The 24,069-nt window shown below is 36.9% G+C and overlaps 1 protein-coding gene and 1 long non-coding RNA gene across 15 annotated transcripts in view; one reads left to right on the top strand and one right to left on the bottom strand.

Annotated features, from left to right (window-relative positions):
* LRRC4C (leucine rich repeat containing 4C) overlaps window positions 1-24,069 on the top strand; it is a 529,117-nt gene that overhangs the window by 32,667 nt on the left and 472,381 nt on the right. The window lies entirely within an intron of this gene.
* Window positions 10,973-24,069, bottom strand: part of LOC128852236 (uncharacterized) — a 39,122-nt gene continuing 26,025 nt past the window's right edge. The window contains exon 3 of the long non-coding RNA XR_008449957.1: window positions 10,973-11,097. This is a non-coding gene — a long non-coding RNA (uncharacterized LOC128852236). The remainder of the gene's footprint in view (window positions 11,098-24,069) is intronic.

Here is a 24,069-nt window from a genome sequence, read left to right as displayed (position 1 = left end):
CTTCTAATCTTTGAGTGAAAATAGAGCTGGGTTTACATATTTTGCAGGTGGATAATCCATGATGGTTCTGCTAGGTTATCAACACCAGAAAAAGTCATAAAACTAGCTGAGCTAGCAAGGTTAAGGAAGCAGCTACTCTGCATCTGTATAGTAATCCTGTGGAAGTGATACTGCTTGGGTATCAAAAACATTTAGGAGGAGGGAATCAAATGGAATAAGCTTTTTTTGAAAGAATACATCAAATTTAGCCTCCACAGTACTGTGTACTATTTCCATAAATTCTTACAAGCTAAGCAGAAACTGGTAAAGTTAGTTTAAAATACTTCAAAAGGTATTTTCATATAAGACCTGTTCCCCAGAATGCTTCAGAGGACTGAGCACCGTGGTGTTACTCTGGTACTAAACTTGAATAAAGTAAGGGATAAGGGAAGCAGAAGGTATTATGCAGTGTAGGTGGGGCTTGCAGATGAGAATTTTTTTTCTTCTAATGGAAAGGAGAGTTGATGAACCAAAGATAAACTGGGAAATTAATATGGACAGAAGGTGGAAAAGTGCTAAGATTACTCTTCTGTACATGTGAGAGTCTGGTAATAGGTAAAAAGGGAAAATGGGGAAGTGAAGAGGCTATTGTGGTGGTGTGTGGTCTAATGGACTTGTTAGGCCTTATGAATGGCAAGTTCCAGACTTTGCAAAAGGTAGTGGCTCTACTTGAACAACAAACAACCTTATCTTAGACGACAGATGGATCAGATGGACATTTCTCAAATAGCTGAGTGACACCTGGGGTGAAATGGAGGCCTCACAGACTCATGTTATTTCAGTTAAGAATAGAAACACCCCTGAAAGTATTCTGCCCCAAAGGTATGGTGAACCGCTGGGTCCCCACTTCTGACAACACAACTGGCCTTGCCAAGAGCTAGTCAATGTATAATGATTGACTTAGTCCCACCTGACCAAGATGTTTTCAGAAAGTATTAAATTTGCACTCAAAACCCATTTCTTTGGAGGACTGAAAATGACCAACTTACCTGATGAGTGCGTAGACAGGCCTGGACCTCTCTTCCCCTCTCCAACAAGGGATGGCTTTTGGGTAAGAACTGTGCACCTCTGACTTTGTTATACGTTCTCTGGGAAAATAACTACTAAATCGAGTTTCAATTCTTACTTCGTATATATATACACACATATATATGTTCATTGTTTACCAGTTATAATCTTCTAGATCTAACATAGCAAGTGAATTTATCAATGGCAATCGAGAACGTAGTTTTATCTGTCATTTAAAATAAATTGCCTACTGTTTACGTTAATCCTGACTGGTGGCTAACAGGTATGCACATATCACATAATTCTTTAGTTATTAACCATTGACAAAGTCTGGGCCTGGAGAAGGATCCAGCTGCGTCTAGGCTCCTCTCTGAGAGGAACCTTAGAAAGCAAAGGAGTCCATCTCAAACCTCATGACTCAATGGGAGGGCATCCCTCAACCACTTGTTGGAGCCGTACATTTTTAATGTGACACTGGTGGATGAGGCCAGAGGCACTGCAAGCAAAGACTGCAAAAGCACTTTCTAACTTTAAATTGAAAATTGAAGGAATTATTTTGTTTATAGGGAATCTCTGGGGATAATGGTACTAAACTATTTATCTTTCTGAGATAATACTGGACCAATGTCTTCAAAATAGTCTTAAGTGCATGTGCTTTCTACCATAGAGCAAACCTGACAAAAAGATGTGCTGCAGTTGAACATCCCATTTTAGTGCATAAATGTTTTTGCTGTTTTTTGTTAAATACTTTAAAAAGAAGAACCTTTCATTACATCCTATTCTAGTATCTGTTTTTTACATGAAACATCCTGATTTTTGAATTTTCCTTAGAAACACTGGAAGATCTTAAACTTTTTAAAGCTTAAACTATGTTTCATCTCATATTGAGAAAAAAGAATTTGATCTGAAACTCTTTGTTTTTGGGGTTTTTTTTTTTTTTTGTGGTGGTGGTGGAAATTACAAAAAAGAGTTCTTTATTGTACTCAATTTGTTAAGAAAGTAAGGATTTTTCAGTTTCCCATGTTTTACTAGTGTACAAGTGCAGAGCCAGGACAGTTCAGGACATCAGGTGGGAAGGGGTGAGAGAGCAGCTGCATACTGTTTAGCTACATGCTAAGAGCTTAAGTATGACATCCAGCTTAAATATGTTGCAAAATCTGGGGAATTACTAACTGAAAACTGCTATGGTAGTAGTATCTTTCTTAGTAAGTTATTCAGCATACCGTGAAATAACAAAATCCCTGCTGAACCCTGTTCTTGTTATACTGGGACTGCCTTTGTATAGTTTTCAAGAACCAACTGGTGTATCTATTTATATAAAGAACACAAAGATAGATGCAGCACAATTTTCAACCCTAGTGAAACAAATGACTTATGCCTTTGGGCAACATCTCTAGTTATGTGTATTTTAAATCTTCCAGTAAGGATGTACATGCTTATATAAGTAATGTTAACTTTCTCTGGCGCTTTTTGTTGCGCAAAAGCGAAATCATACCAGTTTTTGTAGCTTTCTGTACCTACTGTATTGAGAAATATATCCTGACCTATGTTAATGTATTGTAAATGGTATAGTTTAAGCTTGTCTCATAGGACATTTGAAAAGCCATACACGCTCATAGGTCTGCTGGATTTTGATATGCTTTTCTATCCTCATAAATATTTATACCTATCCATGCTTGATCAGCTGAGGAAGGTCTTTCCAAACAAGCCTTTTAGCCTTAACAATGCAACCTGACAGAAATTCGCTTCTGCAGCCTTAAAGGCATAGAAAACTCCTGGAGCACCAGCTGTGAAGGTCTTATTCTTAGCTCCCTGCATCAACAGCAAACTCTTACTCTTCTCTGAAATGGGAAGTAAGAGTGGGTCAACATTTGTGATGGTCTGAAAAACTAAATGCCCATAGGACAAAAAATCTTGTCTGATCTGTGTCTTAACATTGATTGCTGAATCTTTAAGGATTTAAAACTGTAAAGATGTACCAATGTCACAGATCGGTATAGCAGATCTTGATTGTGCTCACTCCTCTTCACCAGTGGAACAGTAAGTCTTACTTCTTTCCCATATTATATTGTTGGTGAAAAAAGAGGAAAGTGCTTATTTAAACTGTAATATATAAAAAAAAATAAATCTTGCTTTTTGTTATGAGGAACAAAGTGACGGCTGGAGAATCCAGAACTGTAACAGTGAGAAAGCAGTAGAATTTCCCTTGTAATATATTAAGGGACACTAAGAGGAACCTAGTTTTGAAGAGTATACAGTACTTGCAAGGAAGTGTTTGAAGGGTATTTAGCCTTTTTTTTTTTTTAGAGTTTTAAGGATATCTGATTATTGTAGGCTCTAAAAATAATGGTGAAGGTAGTATAAGCTCCCAAGGGCACTTTAAGGAAGTGAGACTGTGCAGGAATATGGGTAGAGGACTCCTGTAGCTCCTAGCTTTTCTTCCCTTTTCGTAATGAGGACCTAGTATCTGTTGGGAGTCAATGAATGCCTTTCTATTTGCAGTAACATGAACTGAATTTTCTCTGATTAAATGTGTTGTTCAGATGTGGTAGATGCCCTCTGGGTGCCTGAGCATGGTGAGAGGAGTAGAGGTATGAGCAGCTGGAGACATCAGGCTTAACTGCAGGTTTTGCAGATGCAGGAAAAGAGACTGCATGTAAGTGAGCAAGTAAGCGCCCTCCCCTCTGGCAATCTGTCAGGATCCATTTGGCTAACTGTCACTCAGCCTGAGCTATGGCTGAGCCTGCCCTGGAGAGCCCGGCTGAGGCAGGTGCTTGTGTGCTTCCAGCAGTATGGGCTCTGGGCTTTGCTGCCCTGGGAAGGAGAGGTCTAGTGGAAGCTGGTAAATTGCTATGATGAAGAGCTTCTTGTTCCTGGTGATGATGTTATGTAGTAACTATGGTGTGTATTCAGCACAGCTGGTCCCGCATTACAGGGGGGTTTCTGAAGTACTTGTGGGAGGAAATGCGTTAATCCCTCTCATCTTTTTTCTTAAAGCAGTTTGGAATAAATCTTTGAAATAAGTGCCAGTTATTCAAGCTGTTTACTCCAGTTCAGTTCATTTCAAACCTCCTATACCTTATTTATATGACTGAACTACTTTAACCTTCCAAAGGGGTATAATATTATGCCTGTATAACATGGTTGTTGTGATACAGAAGACCTTGAGAGGGAAACTTCCAATCAGTACTGAAATCATTACTGTATGGTGTGTGATTTATGTCATCTAAATGGATGTATCTCAAAGCTTAGCATCCGGCCTAAGCCGTTTCTTCCTTTTCCCTACATGTACTTCATAGGGATAGGAGATTACTTTTATCAAATGATTCATACTATCTAAATTTTTTTATATACTTAATCTTAGGGTACAGTGAATCATATTTTTGCCAGTAGATATTTCCAGGAACTGATTACTTAAAGTACCTTTGAAAATTTAGTTGTCTAGCCTAATGAAGTTAAATGAGTTGGGTTTTAAATTAATTTTTATATGCAGGCCAACTACAGTCTTGCTAAATGGTAAGCAACTGGGTTCTTAAAGATGAAAGCATAATTGCCTAGTATGGAGCCAATTAATTTTTTTTGTGTCGTTCCCCCTCCCCTTTTCTTTCTAAAGTAAAAATAATTTTGTGATTACATTTTCTCTGGGTGATTTCAAAAGCCAAAACAAATCAGAAAGGTTGGAAAAAAGATAAAAGAATTCCAGTCTCTAATTCTATTTATTTCTTCTAATTCTGGCCTAGGCAGCTGAAGAAAAACAATGAAAAGATTTTGATTAAAAAAAAAAAAATCTTCTGAAGTACTGAGACTATTTCTAGATGGGTAAAACCAGAAATGATAAGTACTCAGTACTGCCTTTTTCAGCAGAAATTTTTGACCACTACTTTACTCTTAGTAATTCTGCTTCTGTAGTACACTTAAATATTACTGAAAGGGTAATCTTCTGGTTGAAATCAAATCAAAAGACAGGAAAAAAAAACCAGTAAAACAACTGTCTGTGAGCTATGGGTGTTTTTGCATTTGGAAACTGTGAGTAAATTTTATTCAAGTCCTCATTATTAGACAATATTTAGTACAGAACATTTTTTGTAGTTTTGCAAATATCTTTCAATGTCCTTTGGCGTATGACCAGACAAAGTAATAAAACTTCTTTTTGGAGTAAATTCTCTCTTAGACAACACTTGTTTGCATAAATTCTGCTTTGAATTTAGCCAATTGAGTGGTTGTAATATGGCTGTAATAATTTTGCTTGCTTAAGCACGTGTGCTGTAAAAATAGTCATTATAATATAGATTGTCATGTTGATGCAAAAGGATGTGCTAGCTCGAGGTGTCTGTTCTTGCCATATGTTGAGAAGACGGCATGATTTCTCAGTTACATGTGTTGAAGGATATAATTTTGGTTAAGATTTTTCCAACAGTTTTAATGCTTAAGACCTTTAGCAATGTTCAGGAAAGTCTGAACTCAGTCCTTATCATTTTGATGTTCCAAATGATTGGGAGCTTTCAGCGTTGTACGTTTAGATGGTATAGGCTAATGGAAAGCTTATGAGTCTACTAAAATAATAGCATGGCAATGGGATTAGTGTTCATCACTCCGTTCAGGATTGAGGCTTGATTGAGGGAGCTGCCTGGTAACATTCAGTTATGTTTCTGTGTAATCCACTCTGTAATAGCTGCTGTCAGGTTTAACTTTGAACGTTAATCACAGTTTGTCCTCCATGTGTACTCAGTCAGGGTTGAACATCATTAGCCTTCCCTGTGTAGCTATCTGTGATTCAATATCAAATCCTCCCCTCTATATCAGCTACATCAGACTGTCTTCAGTCACAGCTAAATGTGGAGTTGCAAAGGACGTCTATTCCATACCCGTTTTCAAACACTTTTACAACTCTTAACCTTAGCCTAGATCTGTCTGGCTCTCCTAAGAATATATTGTTCATCTGGAAACAACATCTTATGCACAGACATTCCTGGTGTGTGCTATACCTATCTACAGTGAATGACAAATGAGACTCTCACTCTCAAAGCTTATTTTTCTGTATATTCACTTACTGCTGATCAATTATAATCTGAGAACTCGACATATTGACAATTTGTTTCTAATGGGAAGCCAGTTTATTTCTGAACACAGTCATGTTCCTTGTAACTTGCTCTAATAATCAGTCCTAATCAGATCCAGTAACTTCAACTGACACCTCTTCTTCCAAGTCCAACTATCTTCATTGCAAGTTTGCATTCACAAAAAAAATCATTCCCCTGGATTTAAGTTAGTTACTTTGTGTCTCGGTATGAAAGGCTGTCTGAAAAGGGGGGGTGTACTTATTCACCAGCTCTTCTCTCTTCCCAGAAATTATTAGTTAGAAGGAAGGATAATTGCAAGGTTGAAGATGAATGGTCTAATCTGCTGTCTTAAATTTTCTAATTTTCCTACATTATTCATACTTTTTGTATGGGTGCAGGAAGCACAAGCTGAACGCTGAAGCCTATTTTGCCTGCTGTCCGTCCACTGCCACCTGTTTCTTTCCAGGAGAATATCGCCAGTGAGTGCGTGTTCTCCAGCTCATGGGGAGTCACAAGTTCGAGTTTCTTGTCTTTGAAATAACTACTATACCATGTGCATTTTAAAATCTGTGAAGCAGAAATTTTTCTGACTGAGAATGAACACAGACAGCACTTTTGCAGTCTGTAAACTTCAAGTAACCTGAGGACCTTCTGTGCTTGGGAAGGAACTACTTTTGTCTTTCATGTCTTGGCAAACGAACAAAAGAACTTTTTTTTTTCCTCTCATCCCCCCCTCTTCTGGAGAGAAGAAGAAACTCCCTTTTTAGCATTGATAACCAGGGTTTTTTCTCTTATTGCTACTGAGCTGGCAGCCCTTCAGACTTCGGTCTGTATCAGTTCCTCTTTCAAAGAACACTGTTTGACTTGTAGGACTTGGGTGAAAAAGGACAGGTCAAGGGACTTTATAGCCCCTAAGTTGATAATAAGGTCTAGGTTTCAATACAAGGCCATGATAATATAAAAATCTAAATCCAGCAATTTGGGGATCTGACAAAATTGTCTCTGTTAGCACTACAGTGAGGAGAGTTGATAGGACTTTTATTTCTGACTCCACCAAGTATTTTTGTAAATCTAACACTGAATTGCTTCAAATGATGTTACAACGTTTATTTTGCTATTTTACATTGTTTTCTTTGAAAAGTAATTATTTTCAAAAGCAAAACACACTTCTGTAATGTGACTAAAACACCCAGCATTGTTTTGCGATTTATTATGTTTTTTTTAATCGAATAGAGGTCAGAGTTTAAATACATTTGTGAGACTAAACTCCTTCTGGAAGAATATTTTGAGGACAACATAACGTAATGATGCTCTAGGACGTTCAATACAAAGGTTAATGAAATAACCATCTTAATGTTTAACGCTCTTTCATACAATTTAACATTTTATTGTATGATCTAGAAAATGTGTGACGAAAGACAAGTACATACATTGCTTAATTTGTAGTGACCTGTGTGTATTTTTGTACTTGCACTGGCAGATGTACCAGCTGTGAAATGTTCCTAACAGTTTGGAAAGCTACATCCTAGAAAATACGTTAAAAAGGTAAGGCATAAACAGACAGATGTGAATTCTGATCTGTCTCATGCTAGAAGATATTTTTGCTTAAGAACCAAATTAATTGCTATTTAGACTGTCTGAATTCAGACTGTCTTCTGCTGTGCTGTTCCCAATCTTTGACTCTTTGAGATCTGTGCAGTCCCTTGAGAAAGAGGACTGGATTTGTGAAGACTTTCAAAGGGAGTTTCTGAGATAGGCTAAACTAGGTGATATTCACTGTGGGATGACATCTATGTTTTTCCAGCCATATACCCCGCTGGGGAGAATCTTCCCCCTACAAAAGGTATCAGAGTGGAATAGGATGTCCAGCAGACAGATAAGGACCTACAGCTTCAATCATCCTTTCAACAAACAGGTACAAAGTAGATGGGAAGAGGTAAACTGTGGAACAAAACCGGCAATGGTATCTCAAAAGCCATTTGAATTAACTATGGCAACTTATTGATTGGGAGAATGAATTAAGCAGCTTGAGTCTGTGCAGGGTCAGCCAGTCAGAATGATCAAGTTCTTTAAAATACCAGTGCAGGAATAATAGTATAGAGGCAAAAGAACAGTTTTTCTATGGAAAAGAGGTGGTCCAGGAGGTGATGTTCAGTAGTCCTTGTTCAGTGTTCAGAGGCTACAGTAGACCTGTAGTTGCAATCTAAAATTGCAACTGTATTCACATAACTATCACTCTAATAACTGTTAGACTAATAGTAGTTGGGAATTTCCTCACTGGCTTCAATGACCAGGAAGGGTACAAAATGCTGATTTAAGCAAGTGTTCTGTAATAAGCAAGTAACCTACCATATCTGCTTTTAGTTTTGGAAATTAATCTAGACCAGTGGAAATGTATTTTATCTGTCATTCATCCCCATGGCACTGACTGTGCTACTTCTGCCATCCTGCTTGAATCACTAGAAAAATGCTACAAGTTTGTGCTATTTGTTAGTGCTGTAAAAGTTCTGCTGACTGCTGGACAATTGTTTTTTTCCCTGTGTTTTAATTCCATTCTCTTGTTGTGGCAATTTGAAACTTTTGCTGTGCTAGAAAATGGGAATTTCAGAGTTGTCGTGTTCACTAACTTGTTTACACGAGCCAACCACTGATTATTTCGTTTTTTTCTCCATATGATACTTTCTCTCAATGTATGGGCAGTTTCAAATTCTTCTCTGCTTCTATAATAAGAGAATTTCTCCTTTGCACTGTCTGTTATCTCCTGGGACCAATTTTAGCCATTACTTGATATTGGATATTTGTTCTTTTAGAGTTCTTTTGGGGAGTGGAGTGCACCTTTGTTTTGTTTTGTGTGTGTTAAGTGGGGGGTTTTTGTCAGTTTTGGGGTGGTTTTTTTTTTTCTTGTTTTTTTTTTTTTTTTTTATTTTAGAAAGCCACCCGGAGTGTTTGTCTGTATGAATTCGGTTTGTTTAGTGAAAAGGATTTTGTGGGGCAAAGTTCTGAATGATCCTTCGCATTCCTGCCCTGCTGCTTTGTCATGAAGACCACTGCTGTTAGAAGTCCATTAAATATTAATGACTTTTGCTGCAATTTCTCTCTAATGTGCTTTATTTTGGTACTAATCCAAGCTGTGGAAATGAAAACCCCCTTGGGACCCTATGTAGAGTGTAATTTGCTCTGCAGTTTTGGCTGTAAACATGATAATAAATTAGAAGATGTAATGAATATTCATTCAAGTGACAAGGTTGCTTTCTTCACCAATGTCTGTCTATCGTTTTCCCTCCAAACTGTACTTGATAAGAGATGTGCATGGATGTTGGCAGCCCCAGTGGCCTGATATGTTCACTGTGTTAGTGATATTTTTGCCTTGGAAAGATATTTACTAAAAACAAGCCAAAAGTGTCTTGTCCTTGCAAAATCCATAGGAGAAAAAACAAAGAAAATCCCTTGGTCTTCCAGTCTGTTTAATATGGGTTAATAAGTTTAGAGTCAAAAGTTGTCCTTGTAGGAGGAGGCAGCTTCAGTGCCTTAGTTATTCTTGCGTTGGGATTCAGGTCAGCTCTTTCACTGGAGTGAGAGGCACTTTGGCAACCTGCTCAGGCTGTTCTGTCAAGTTCTACTGCTCAGCAGGATTAGGCCAGGTTAGTTCATAAAATTCCGTTCATAGCAATAAAAGGGTTTGGGCTTTTTTGCACATTTCAGAGCAGTTTCATCCTTTACAAGAAAACTTGTTCCACTTCCAGTAGTAATTCTCACTTCACTCCGTGGCAATACTAATTTTTTTTTTGGACTATTTGGAAACTTGTTATTGTATGTGGGAAGGATAAGAAAGGATTTGTAACATTTAAGCTGCTTAATTTGTGGAGTTGTCATGAGAGATTGTTGAAGTCTAACTATTTCTAAATTAAAAAGAAAACTGTTGAGTAAACTCGCTACCTAATTATCTCTCTTTCATTCAGTATGCCTTTATTGAAAATATACTATACAAACTTTCCTCATAAAGAGGAATCCTTCAGTTTAGGAAAACTCATCCTCTAAGTGATCTGAAGCTTTTTCACTCTACTCAACAGCACTGAGAAACCACTATCAATCAGTTACCACTTTCTTTAGTGGTCAGTACCTAACTAATGCTTCTGCTTTCATTTAGAAATTGTACGAACTTTATCTATAAATCTTTTTGGCTAAGTAAAAAGTTTTAATGAAGATTTTTTTTTTCCTTTAATCGTTCTCAGCATCTTTGAAAAGAATACAAGGCCTGCGTTTTCATAGTTAATTGGGTAGTTTATTGGCTTGGGATTTCTGAGAGAATCGAAGCAATCTGTGCTCTGATTGAGATAAAGCAGCACTTTCAATCTGGATCTGTCACAGCCTGACTATGAACTTTAACATCTGTCAGGCAATAGAGTGCATATTCCTCACTTCTGCTGGAGCATGTTGGAGCACGAATAAGGATGAATGTTTTTCCATCAAGAATAAGTTATTTCTTAACTGTTTTTGCTCACTCAGTTCTTTTTCGTTCACTTTGATGCTTTTTGTTGCTTTCTGTGTTTCTTCAGCAAGAAGCTCAAACTTTATCCATAATTAATATTTCTGCTTTAAAACAGTTTTAGTGTTTTGAATATACATGTCACAGGGAATCACAGTACTGCAATTTCAACATGGAAGCATCACTTCTTTTAGTTAGTTGCTGTTCATTATCAATACATATTGCTAATGGCTACCTCTTACTATCATTACAAATAATATATTACATATATATATCACTACTTCAGTTAGTCTATAACAATCTATCCTAAATTAGCTGTAAGTACCTCCAGTAGAGGTGATATCACTTTGTTGGCACTGATAGCTGTAAATCCTTGATGGTTTAATTTGAAGGTAGAGGTGATCTTGCTTAGGTGTGCTTTTGAAGATAGGAAGGTTGAATGAAAGCTATTGTCAGGTTGTCTTTTTCCTATCCTTTCTTCTTCATTATTGGTATCTTCTCTTCCTAAAATAAGAGTATGGTATTTAATAAGTAAATAAATACTCAGTATTTAATTTCACCAAACACCTTTTCTGTTTGTAGGGTGGATCTGTAATAGTCCAGCATAATGTCTTCTATATCTGTTCTTTATTACCCTGCAATTTATACTACTTACACATCTTACTCTATCCCGTTTTGCAACTCCGTCACAATTCTCTTTTTACCCCTTTCCAATTCATGTTATTTACATTTAGCTGTGTTAGAAACGCTTGTTGCTGGTTCTGTGAGTTTAACAATGTCACACAGTACTTACCTGCGCTTGCTAGTTGTGCTGTTTTAGTTTGTTTATGCCTGAGCTTAAGGCATGTGAATATTAATTATTAATATATTCATACTTGCTGTGTATGAATTTACTTTGAGTGAAACAGGTTTCTCTCTCTGCTTCAGAAGCTGGTGCTGGTGAAAACAGTCTTCTGAAGTGCTTTTGGTTTTTGTCACACTCATGTCAAAGTTGCTCCTTTATTCTTCTGTCTCATTTGGTGGTCTAAACAGATCTGGCAGAATGTTGTGGAATTCTTTGTTTGGTGTGTTGACTTGTATTTCAGACCCGAATGTCAGAAATACTCAAGATGCCTTCCTTAGGGGAATATGATTGCCTTCATTAGGGGAACACCATTGCTTTCATTAGAGGAATATTATCACCTCCTTAAAATAAGTTTATCAAATAATTTTTAATGTAGGAAAACTTAGTCAAGTAACTTATCTTACAATCCCTTTTCTCACAAGTTGTTTAGATAAGTGGCCACTGCTACTATCGTGTGGGTAACTGACTGGTTACCATCCAGAATGATGTGAAATGTGAACAGTATCATCCTATGGTTTCTGAAATGGTGATGCCCCAACAGCAACAGCTAATGCAGCATGTCTGGGTAAAACTTGACTTTCAACTCCACAGGACTGCACCTTCAGCAACTCTTCTCTTTTGAAATGTGCCCACTATTAGTATTGCAGTTCTGTTCATCGACCTGTAACAGCTTTGGAGGAGTTGCTTCGGCTTCCCCTTATCAACTGCTTTGTTCACTTGGTTAAGTGGGGATAAACTTTTATACTGGATTAAAACTGAGGGCCAGTATTTTCTGGCTATTGTAATGTCATGAGGCAATAAGAAATCTGACCTCACCTTGAGGATGTCAGAGCTGGAGAACATCATGGCTCGTGCTTTTAATGGGCCTTGTTCTGCCTGTGCTTTTGAGTAATGCTTCCTGCCTTTTCAGCACAGACTTCACTTCAAATGTTTACTCACAGGAGCCTTGTGTGTTCTGCTGTTGTTGATATACAGGTCCCTTCCCAAATACAGAAACATCCTATACTTCTAGCTTTCTATCTAGCTAAGCCAAATAAACAGATGCCAGCTGTTGGACTCTTCAAACCATTTCGTTCCTGAAAGCATAGAAGGAGCCTTTACAGTGCTCACAGCAGACTGGGCTGTATGCAGTGCTCTCCCAAGAGCTCTGCATGTCAAGACTATTTCTGATGCCAGCAATTCTATCTTAGAAGTGATTTCTCAAAGTCTAAATTATATCACTACATGGCTAAATTATCTCTAAAGCAGCTATGTCTTTTAATACAAATCTTCATAGTCATTATCAGCTATTCAGATCATCTTTCTTCATTTCTGTTGTTAACCTATTACTAACATTTCCCAGTATATAACTTTCACTGTAATACCTATACTGTGGTATGCTTCTTAATATTTGCTGTCATTATATAGGAAATGTTTAAAATAAGTAGGTTTGTTCAACATTGTATTTAATTAAAAAGAAATTGCTACAAGTATTGATAATTTAAATAAATATACAAAAAGATATTTTTCTAATATCCTCCCTTGTAGAGAATGGAGACCCTGGAATAAAACGGAAACAGAAAATAGTGAAACAGAAAGGAGTGATTCTGCAGAGACACAAAGGAAGCAAGGCGAATTTGCCCTATTCATACAAACAACTCTGTTGCAATTGTAAGAACATTTCTAGTGCCTCTGGATATTTCTTATCAACTAAACCATAACATGTAGCCTGTTATTTGAAGTATTTAAGTGGGTACTCTGTCTAATTAGTCTGCATCAAACAGTAGGAATTTATTAAAACTAAAAGGGCCATGTTACCTTCAGAGAAAATGATATATAATGGCGATAATAAAAACCCAAATCCATAAACCCCAGAATATGAATTGCAGATTCCTTATTCCGTTCATACTGCTTGTATGAAGTTAAATCATGTCATGAATAAACTAAAAATTTTCAAAAAGAAATTATAAATATATTTGGATGTAGTATTTTGAATTGTACATACATCAGTCATAAGATGTCGCTTGGACATTAATTTTTTCCATATCTAATTTAGAGTCTATTTCACTTGGAACTGACTGGAAAAAGGTGATAAGAAATGTGTGAGTATGTTGGCTGGTCTTCAAGCTCATTCAGATTTGTGTGTTGTCATTAATCTCTGGTTAATTAACAGGTGACTTTAATGTCTACCTGTAGCGTGGGATGTAAAAGGATTATGCTGCTAATTGATGATTTTGAGATATTCAGTACTTTTATTGCAACAAATTTTATCTGTTGTAATATTAATTTTCTGGAGATAATTAAAAAAACTTTAAAGCAACATATCCCTTATCAAAATAATTTCAAATATCCATATTTTTTATTTGACAGTTATATGTATTTGGGAAAGGATAAGATTAATCTAGCAAGATATGTCAAGACATCTATGAACATAAGATCTTTGAAGTTCTTTGTAGATAAATTTCTCTTCACAACTGTTGTGCTTTAGGTAGGCATTGTGATTTTGAAAACAGCAAAACTCAAACTAAAAGAAGTGAAATGTTATATTTGAGCAAAACTTCATGAGCCAGGGCATTGGAAGGATAAAAAGCTAGGAACTACTATTACCAGTTTCTTTACACTTTTACAACTTACTATTAAAAATCCCATTCTTTAATAATTGACTTTAGTTAACAATCTCCTTGAACTGGTTTTAAAATAATGCTGTGGTAAACCTCTTCTTTTTTAAAAAAAATATTCATAATTTTAGAAACTTGAAAACTCTGGAGTTTTTAATATTTTGCTTTTCCCATGCAGTATCAAAAATAACAGCACACCAAGGATTTCTTGATAAAAATTATTAAGAAATATAAGATATATTTGGCTATTTACTATTTCTTATCTCCTCCCCCTTTTCTTTCTCTTCCTATGGTATGATATACTTGAATTCCATCATCATATTCCATCATCTTCCAGCGGTCCTGGCTGACTGGGGAAGTTCCACTAGACTGGAGGCTGGCTGATGTTATGCCCATCTACAAGAAGGGTTGCGGGGAGGATCCAGGGAACTACAGGCCTGTCAGTCTGACCTCAGTGCCGGGGAAAGTCATGGAACAGGTGATCTTGAGTGCTATCATGAAGCACATGCAAGAGAACCGGGTGATCAGGCCCAGTCAACATGGGTTTACAAAAGGCAGATCTTGCCAAACTAACCTGATCACCTTCTATGACAAAATCACTCGACTACTGGATGGGGGAAAAGCTGTGGATGTAGTCTTCTTGGACTTCAGTAAAGCCTTTGACACAGTTTCTCACAGCATTCTGCTTCAGAAACTGTCAGGCTCTGGCGTGGATGGGCGCACACTCTCCTGGGTTTAAAACTGGTTGGATGGTCGGGCCCAGAGAGTGGTGGTAAATGGAGTTAACTCCAGCTGGAGGCCAGTCACAAGTGGGGTTCCTCAGGGCTCAGTGCTGGGTCCAGCCCTGTTCAATGTCTTTATCAATGACCTGGATGAGGGGTTGAATGCACCCTAAGTAAGTTTGCGGATGACACTAAGCTGGGTAGAAGTGTGGATCTGCTGGAGGGTAGGGAGGCTCTGCAAAGGGATCTGAACAGGCTGGACCGCTGGGCTGAGGCCAATGGCATGAGGTTCAACAAGGCCAAATGCCGGGTCCTGCACTTGGGGCACAACAACCCTATGCAGTGCTACAGACTGGGGGAAGAGTGGCTGGAGAGCTGTACAGAGGAGAAGGACCTGGGGATAATGGTTGACAGCCGGCTGAACATGAGCCAGCAGTGTGCCCAGGTGGCCAAGAAGGCCAATGGCATCTTGGCTTGTATCAGAAATGGTGTGACCAGCAGGTCCAGGGAGGATATTCTCCTTCTGTACTCGGCACTGGTGAGACCGCACCTTGAGTACTGTGTTCAGTTCTGGGCCCCTCACCACAAGAAGGATGTTGAGGCTCTGGAGTGTGTCCAGAGAAGAGCAACAAAGCTGGTGAAGGGGCTGGAGAACAAGTCTTACGAGGAGCAGCTGAGAGAGCTGGGGTTGTTTAGCCTTGAGAAGAGGAGGCTGAGGGGTGACCTTATTACTCTCTACAACTACCTGAAAGGAGGTTGTGGAGACGAGGGAGCTCGCCTCTTCTCCCAAGTGACTGAGGACAGGGCAAGGGGGAATGGCCTGAAGCTCCGTCAGGGGAGGTTCAGGCTGGATATCAGAAAAAGGATTCTTCACAGTAAGAGTCATTGGGCACTGGAACAGGCTGCCCAGGGAGGTGGTTGAGTCACCTTCCCTGGCGGTGTTCAAGGGTTGATGAAGTGCTTAGGGACATGGTTTAAGGGAGTGTTAGGAACGGTTGGACTCGATGATCCAATGGGTCCTTTCCAACCTGGTGATTCTATGATTCTATTCTATGATTCTATTCTATGAATAAGTTCTTTGTGCATATTTAGATGACTAATTTTCTACCGTTTTCTGATTAATGAATTCAGGGATAAGAATTGAGAAGTAGCAAATGTTGTGAGAGTTGTGAGATTATGGGTAGTGTTAAAATTGTTACTCAATTCTTAAGAAAAACCCCACAACTGATTTTTTTTTTTTCCACAAGAAATACATTTATAGCTTGCTTGTGGTCAGAAATGGACAATCAGAGTTTCCCATTAGAATTTAAAGTTAGTTTTCCAGTACTGTCTCGAGGAATGTTAGTGAATGCTGATTTATAAAACCAAATTATGGTGCAAATATACGTAAATTGTTGCTTTTTTTTTTCTGTTGAATTGAGAACCAGGGCCTTTCACAGCATTTCAGAAAGGGAGAGCACATTTACCTCTTCCATTAATGGCCTCCACTAACTCTTCAATTATCAGCAGCTGCTGAATATATAAAGTAAGGGCCAATTATGGTGCCAAAAGAAATATCTGGAATGGAAGCTATATAGCAATATATAGGAATAATTTCCTATTGTAGAATGACTGGGCTGAATGACACAACAGTGCATATTTGCTTTGAAAAGTGACACGGAAAGAAAGTATTTTTCTTTATTGTGCATACCAGTAAAAAGATTTTTACAAGTCAATGACACTTTGTCTTCTGCAAGGTTATAACCACTGCAGGAGTTGGAGTCTACAAATTAAACTTAACTAGATATTAAGCTGCATGAGTCAGAATAGAGTCCAGCTGTCTTACTTGACTACAAAATTAAGAGGAGCAAGACCAATAAAAGGTTTTGTCAACAAATTTATTAGTGGAGACTATGATGGCTAAGAACATTCCCTTTTGAAAATATTTTTTATTAAAATCTTCTCTTGGCCTTTGAATTAACGGGAAGGATGGATTATAATGATAGTACTTGATGCAGTTCTGTTTAAAGCACATTATGAACCCTAACAGGTTGCTTGTTGACTTCTCATCACATCCATTGCAAGCAGTAATAGGAAAAAATGTTTTTTCCTATTACTTACCTATTTGGGAGGCTTACTAGTTACTGTGGCAGTTCTTACAGTTAAGTAAGATAATGTTAAGTGATCAGAACAGTAATTTAAAAAAAATCTTACTGTTCTCTTTTTCTAGATGGTTAATACAAAATAGAAACCCACTGCTGTAACAGTCTCTGTTAGAGACCTTAAAAAAACCCCACAAAACTGAATCAATACCATGCACGTTTAGGAGAGGGAGAAAAGGGCAAGGGACTGTCCTCTAAAGAAATTTGGGTGAGGGAAACTTTGCAGAATGGATTTCTTCTTGTATTTATAGAGATAGAATGATGTTGGGCAAATGTGAAAAAGATGGTTTAATGGAAGGCAGAAACCCGAAAACCTATCGAAAAGAAAGAAATAAAATCTTCTGCTTAGATGAGAAAGATTATAACCTTGTTACTGTGACGCACTGCTTGCTTGCTGCAAGTTATGTTCAGCATCCTCCTCACTTTTTCTTAGAATCAATGAGACATCTCTGTGCGTGTGGTGATGATACCAAATATTATTCAGAAGCTGTTTTTTAATTTAATAGGCTATTATTGTAACCTCCCTTCCTACCCCCCCTCCATATTTCCTTTTCCTTGTGGAAGTGGGAAATAATTTGTGAAAGTAAGGAGGGGAAATGGTTCATGTTACACTTCATCTGGATCCATACTGGCATTTGCTTGTAACTACTACAGACAACTAAATAGGTCCAAGGTTTATGCTGCATTTTGCATTTAATAAAATTTGTTTGTATACTCAAGTTGGGATGAACAGGACTTGCTGGTTCTGCTGTTAAGTAGGACCAAAATCAGGACAGTGGTACTACAAGGAAAGGGAAACTCTATGGACAGAAACTTTATACTGGAACTACACTATGTCAATAAAATACCATGTCTAGCCAAGGTTGGAATAGCAGATTTTTTTTCTAACTTGCATATGTTAAAAGAATTACAAAGACGTTAATATTATATTATATAGTCTTTGCCTGTATTATGGTTCATTCTCAGCTGAATCTATATTCAGATCCAAGTTCTATGACAATAGAATTTATCTCTGGAAGAATAAGAAGCTAAAAAACCAACAAAGTACTGATGTTCCAGTTGTGAAGACAAGAGATACTCTGAATTTGGTTCCACTGCTATCAAATAGTGTACTTCTGGTAGTGAAGTTAAATCTTGTGTTGAAGAACTTAGAGGATCACTGGCAAATAAGAGTCAAAGCAAAGTTCAGAGCAAATAGCTCATATTTAAAAAGGATTATTTTTCCAGTTATTAGTTTGGTTCTTAAAATGTTTTTAATTTTGTCAGTTTGACAGTCAGATATAAATAGATAAGTTGTATTTTCTTATGAATATGGATCTTTGGTTCAAAATAGAAAATAATACAAAATAAAGGGCTGTATTTTTTTTTTGAATTCCAACTCAATAATGATGAAAAGCATTTAGTAGAATTCATTTTACTCTGAGCTTTCATGCACAATATTGGTGTCTGGTTCTATTTTCATCCTCAAAGAGGCTTGTTATTTTGGCTGGGATGATCCTTATCTCACTTTGTATACTGAGAAGGACAAATTCTGAAACAACTTCTAAAACAAATGAAAAAATGTGATGAAAAAATTTTATACACAGTGACTGCTCTTTGTCAGGTATTAAAGTACCTTCCTATTATTCTGAATAACAATAGGTGTCACTACTGAAATCAATGAACTATAATGAACCCCAGTGTTTATAGCACTAAAAATATGCCTTGAAAAAGACAAATATAATACTTGAATATTTTATAAACGTTTAGGAAGGAAGAAAGGAAGGTCATAAATAAAGGGTGGTTGTTTTTTGGTTGTGTTTTTTTTTTGTTTTGTTTTAAATTATTATAATATATTTATCTTTTGCACCCATCAGTACGGCAAAACCCAATGTATTGACTCCTCATAGGAATCACTAGGATGGCTGGATTCTGAAGCTTTTTAGCACTGTCTTGGAGATTCTGTTTTCTGTGTTCAAATGGTAAAACAGAAGGGAAAGAGAATAAGTGAGTGGAAAATGGATGCATCCTTGTGAGCCTTGCTGCCAGCGAGTAAGAGGAGGTGTGTGTCCACTTGTTGAACAAGATTATTAGAGAACAGATGTGGCAGGTAGGACGATTTGCTTTGCTTGGTTAACTCTCAGGTGGATTTATTCCAGAGTCTGAAAGATGCACAGGAATTGGTAGGGCAGAAACACATGGTGATAGGTTGATTTCTGCTTGACAGGTTTTATGTCAGCTTAAAGGACCCAACCACAGTAGATGCACGCTTGAGTTAAGGCTGACATGCTGAAGGTTGAGCTCTGCTTTTTCCTTCTCTTCTAGTGGCTTCTGCTTTTATATAAGTTTTGGGAGTGTGTTTCAATTTTAAATTTTAGTTTAGGCTGCTGCACAAATAACCAGACTGATTTACTAATCCAGTAGCAGAGTGACCCACAGAATGATTTGCAGCAAACTGAACTTGAATGTCTTTATATTGTTAATGTTTAGCCTGCAGCTAAGTAGTAATCTACTAAACCCACTGTTTAGTTGGCTTAAGGTAATCATGAACCTATTTTTAAAAGACAGCTTGTATCCCAGTACTGTATTTATTTTGAGATGCAGGCTTTGTAGGTGATAGTTAGACCTAGGTGCAGGAGATAGGCTTTTGGCCTGTAGCCTGAATAAGAGCTTCTGTGTAACTGTTGCCTCGCTACACTCACCTAATATCAGGTACTTCATCTCAGTGAGTAACTGATAGCAGCAGTATAATGTATATCACTAACATACAGTCTAATAAATTCCTGATTTAAATCTTTTATCTAATTTCTATATAAATGACATATGATGCTGTAAAAACAGATGGCAAACTTGGTAACAAAGTCTTCTCTATTTTCTGTCACCTACTGTCAAGTTTATGGGTTCCTGGGTGTTGCTCCCACTTACTTGTTATTAACTCTTGTTGAAAAGGAGCTCCACGCTTTTGATGCTATTGGATCTTTATAGTTTAATTTAGTTGCTTGTTAACCTGATAGAGAGCTCAACATTTGCTTTAATAATTTAATCTATTTTTTCCTGAGCTGCTGCCTGTGATTCTTGAGGTGGGAGGCATACTTTAAAGAGCTTATGATATGCATGTTAAAGATTCTAAGATAATTCTGTTTTGTTTTGGTTTGATTTTTTTTACATTCTGGACTATGCACAGTAATGAAAGAGAACTTTTCATTTAAACTGTAGTAAAACCCAAAATATTTAGACTGAATTCCTGACAACAGAGATTAATACAGATAAAGGGCTGGAGAATGTGTACATGAGCTAGAGAAGTATAATACAGTCCACGGATCATGTCTGTCTGAAATGCATAATATTTCAATAGCAAGCAAAACAGGGTTATTATATGAGCTTGGAACTGAAAAGCCTAGAAGTTCTGAGGTATTTTCATCAAACTTAGCTTTATGATTTTTTCCACTGAATTTTTATTGGATATTGATTTGGATATTACAATACTATAACTGGGTTACAAAATGTTAAATATTAACTTTTTGAAGTTGGACCCTGCTGGAGACTTACTGGAGTTGAAGAGTACAGACGAAACAGTTAAGTTTGCATCTTGATGCCAGCAGGGCTGGCTGAAACTAGGTAGTTGTTTTTTGAACAGCTTGAAAAAAAAAGTCATGACATTATGGAAGAGGGCTGTTTATAAACCTTAGTGACCAAGTAACTTCTGGATGAATGAAGGTAGCCAATGGGATTTCCAAGGAAGTAAGTTGAAAGATGTTTGGAAGGGAACTTTGAGAGGCTTATTTAGGTACAGGTCTGTGCTCAGTACAGTTGTAGTACAAATAAAGATCAAGATTTCTGATTTGCAATTTGCGCCATATTTCTTGTTATTTTGTGAGGAAGGGGGTAGTGGTGACATGGCTTTTTCAGGAATACATTTTCAGTGGAAAGACTGTACAACTTGGGATTTTTGCTTAACAGAGGGAAATAGTGTTCAAAGAAAAAGTCTTCTAGATACATCAGAATCTCTTTAAACTCAGGACTAAAGTACTGAGGAGGTATGGAATGAGGTAGATACATGCTTTATTTAGCACAGAGTCAAAATGGAGAAAGGCAATGATCAGGCTGCCAGAATATGAAAAGAAATCATGTAATAACCAAACTCAGTGTTAGGAGCTTAATTATTCTTATTATTGATTAACTGAAATTGCTTGTTTCCAAATTTAAACTTGACGAAGTGGTAACTAAAATATGGCTATTTCAGTCTCTGGAATTAAAATGTTAAAATAAATATTTATGACCTTATTAAGAATGACTAAGTGGGTGGAAAAGAAATGAAGTAGCATCATGTAAAATGGTGTTACTTATTTCCAAATTCCTGGTAACTAGGAGCAAATGATCTAGAATACTTGCATGTTCATTATATAAAAAGCAAATGTATTTATTATTCTCCTATCAATTGCCAAATCAAAGAAGAGAAATAAATATTCAGTTCTTTACCAGCTATAAAATGATGGGAGAAAAATGCTTTAGCATAGATGGTTTCAATTTGAATTGCATATGCTAGAAAAGTAATGCTGCCAGGGTTGTTTTGTCTCCCCTGCCCTCATCAACTCAAACTTCAGCAATTCTATAGACTACAAATTCTGTGTTCAGAAACCTTACATATAATGCAGGGAGTTTTATATTGGGCATAAATCTGACAAAATAAAACATGAAAGAACTAAAAAGTGTATGATGCAACAGGACTGAAGTGCAGAAAGAAAACTCAAAACCAACAGAAACCATGCCAGGTTTTCAATGCAGCTAGGTACAGCTGAAGACAGATGAGATTCCTGAACTGAGAAAGGGTATCTGGAGAGAAGACTAACTGATGCTTGGGAACTGTATTCAGAATCTTTCATTGTTATGATCTTAAAAGTGTGTTCTATGGGTCAAAATAATTAGTTTGTAGAGAAAATGAAACTTAAAAAAAATAAAATTGATCTTAAAGTATTTGCAATTTTTTTTTAGGAATTGCATTTGACTATATAAAATGACACAAAGAGGTATCCCAGGGTAATAAACAGGATGATGTATGGACATTGAGTTTAAAATATATGTATTATAAAATATGATACGTACTTTTATAAATAAGCATATATGTCTTAGGGACAAAGGGAAATATAATAAGATATAAATCTAACAACATGGAACCAGTGGTATTACCAGTAATTCAGGAAAATGAATAGATCTTTTTTGGGGGGGGGGGGGGAAGTATCGATTTACATAGTTAACTGACAATGAATTATTTTCCAGTTTCATAGTACATAGTGTATTTGTTCAAGTGAAATGTTTTTAACCTTTAAGTTCCGTCAAGGTATTTGGACTGAACCTCTGGCAGCTAATTTAAAAATATCTGTACAATTAATCTGTATCAGTGGTATAGCACAAATCATTAGAAAGGCATAGTCATCTCAAAAGGTTATGGCAGATGTATTTCTATTACAGCCCATCAGGGATCAGCTCCTGATCCCACACTGTTTAATGTTATTAACCTGGGGGAAAACTGAAGTAGTTAAGATCTCTGGTGACATGGAGGTTGAGGAGTAAAATAAGCAGTTTTTCAGAATCAGCTGTAGGTAATGCTATTCTTAGGAGAGAGAAATAGAGTTTGTAAGTAGAGTTTGTTAGTAGAATTTACATTTTCATTGTAAATAGTAACACAGTCTTGCAAAAATTAAATAGTGAGAAGCTGTAATAGCAGATGATACAGAAATTACAGTGCAAAAATACTGTCTAAGCATGTTCCGTTGCAAAACAAAAGCAGGAGGAAGACAACTGAAGGACAAAGAAATGTTTTCAAATGGGATTTGAAGTGCCTTTTCACTAAGGAAAATGTGGATAAAAGCTGCCACTAGACAACAGGAGAGAAAACTGATGAAGCAGCTGTGAAGAATATGGCAGAAGACTATCTGAGACTATTTACAGAGAAAAAGATTTTGACAGGGAGATAATATTTTCTATGCTGTGTCATTGCAGCATCTGTTGCTTCTGGTTTTGTTCCTTGTTTAAACTTTTGGAATTAGGGCATATTGTGGCTTCCTACTATAAAGAAGGTAAAATGAAGACTAATATATTCATTTTAGCCTTAGTTAAAGGACTAATAGCTTTTAAGTTGTTCTTGCATGCTGTTGGTAACTTATGCCTCAGTTTCCTCATCTGAATAAAAGGCCATGAGAATATTTCTGTAGGAGATTGAGTTGAGTTTTGAAATACTTGAATGCTTTGAGATACTTGGCTGAAGAATCTTTCTAGATCTCAATAGTGTAATGACGGTAAAGAAGCATATATAATCTTTGATATGTTTCACCATTGTATATTTTTCAATGTAATTAATTTTTAAAGAGTAGGATCGGAGAAAATCCATCTTTTATTGGGTAAACTTCATTAAAGGCAGGCACATAGTCCATTAATAATGAGATTCTCCGTCTGCTGAGCTTCCTTGTCTATTCATTTTTCTTTCCCACCTGCACTCACAATGGTGGCTGTTTGCTCCCACATACATTCAACAATGCATCATTTGTAAGCTGGTCCTCATTCATTTCATTCCTGTTTGAAAGGCCTGACAGAAAGCCCTGTGAAAAGCCTTTCAATGCAAATGCCAGTTTAATGACTTGATTCATTCGGCAGAGGAGAATCAGAGATAACTTGACTTTTCCACGCTGCAAATACAAGAAAATGTTTTCATAAAACCTTGGACGTGTCATGCTTTTTTAACAAGACACTTTCACTTTGCAAACAGAATCCAATGGCTTTCCTATTTAGTTAAATAAAATCTAAGGATTTTTCTGCAGTGTCAACCTCCCAAACCTCTCCTTGTGTGCAAGGAGATGGGAGGATGCGAGCTGCCCTTGTTCTGCTTTGATTTGCTTCATTTCCTCAGTAGAGCAGTAGTCCTCCTTTAGGCTTAACCCTTGTCTGATTGGCTCTTTCTGAACATGTTTAAATATCATATTATTGAGAAATTATGAGTGTATTTACTCTTCTTAAAGCCAAAGGACAAACACATTTAGTCTCTTTCAACAGCCTGCATTGCACTTTGTTGACATGTATTCGTAATTAATTCTCTTTCATTTCTAAATAATTTGTTTACTGGATTTTCTCACAGAACGATGAATTCAAAGTTATGGTAATAAAATAATGGAGCTCTCTAGGCAGCCTTTGCATACTGG

Source organism: Cuculus canorus, chromosome 5 (genome assembly GCF_017976375.1).
Source record: "Cuculus canorus isolate bCucCan1 chromosome 5, bCucCan1.pri, whole genome shotgun sequence".
NCBI classification, from domain to species: domain Eukaryota; kingdom Metazoa; phylum Chordata; class Aves; order Cuculiformes; family Cuculidae; genus Cuculus; species Cuculus canorus.
Note: the sequence above shows the minus strand (reverse complement) of the source record. Positions and strands in the feature narration are given on the sequence as shown.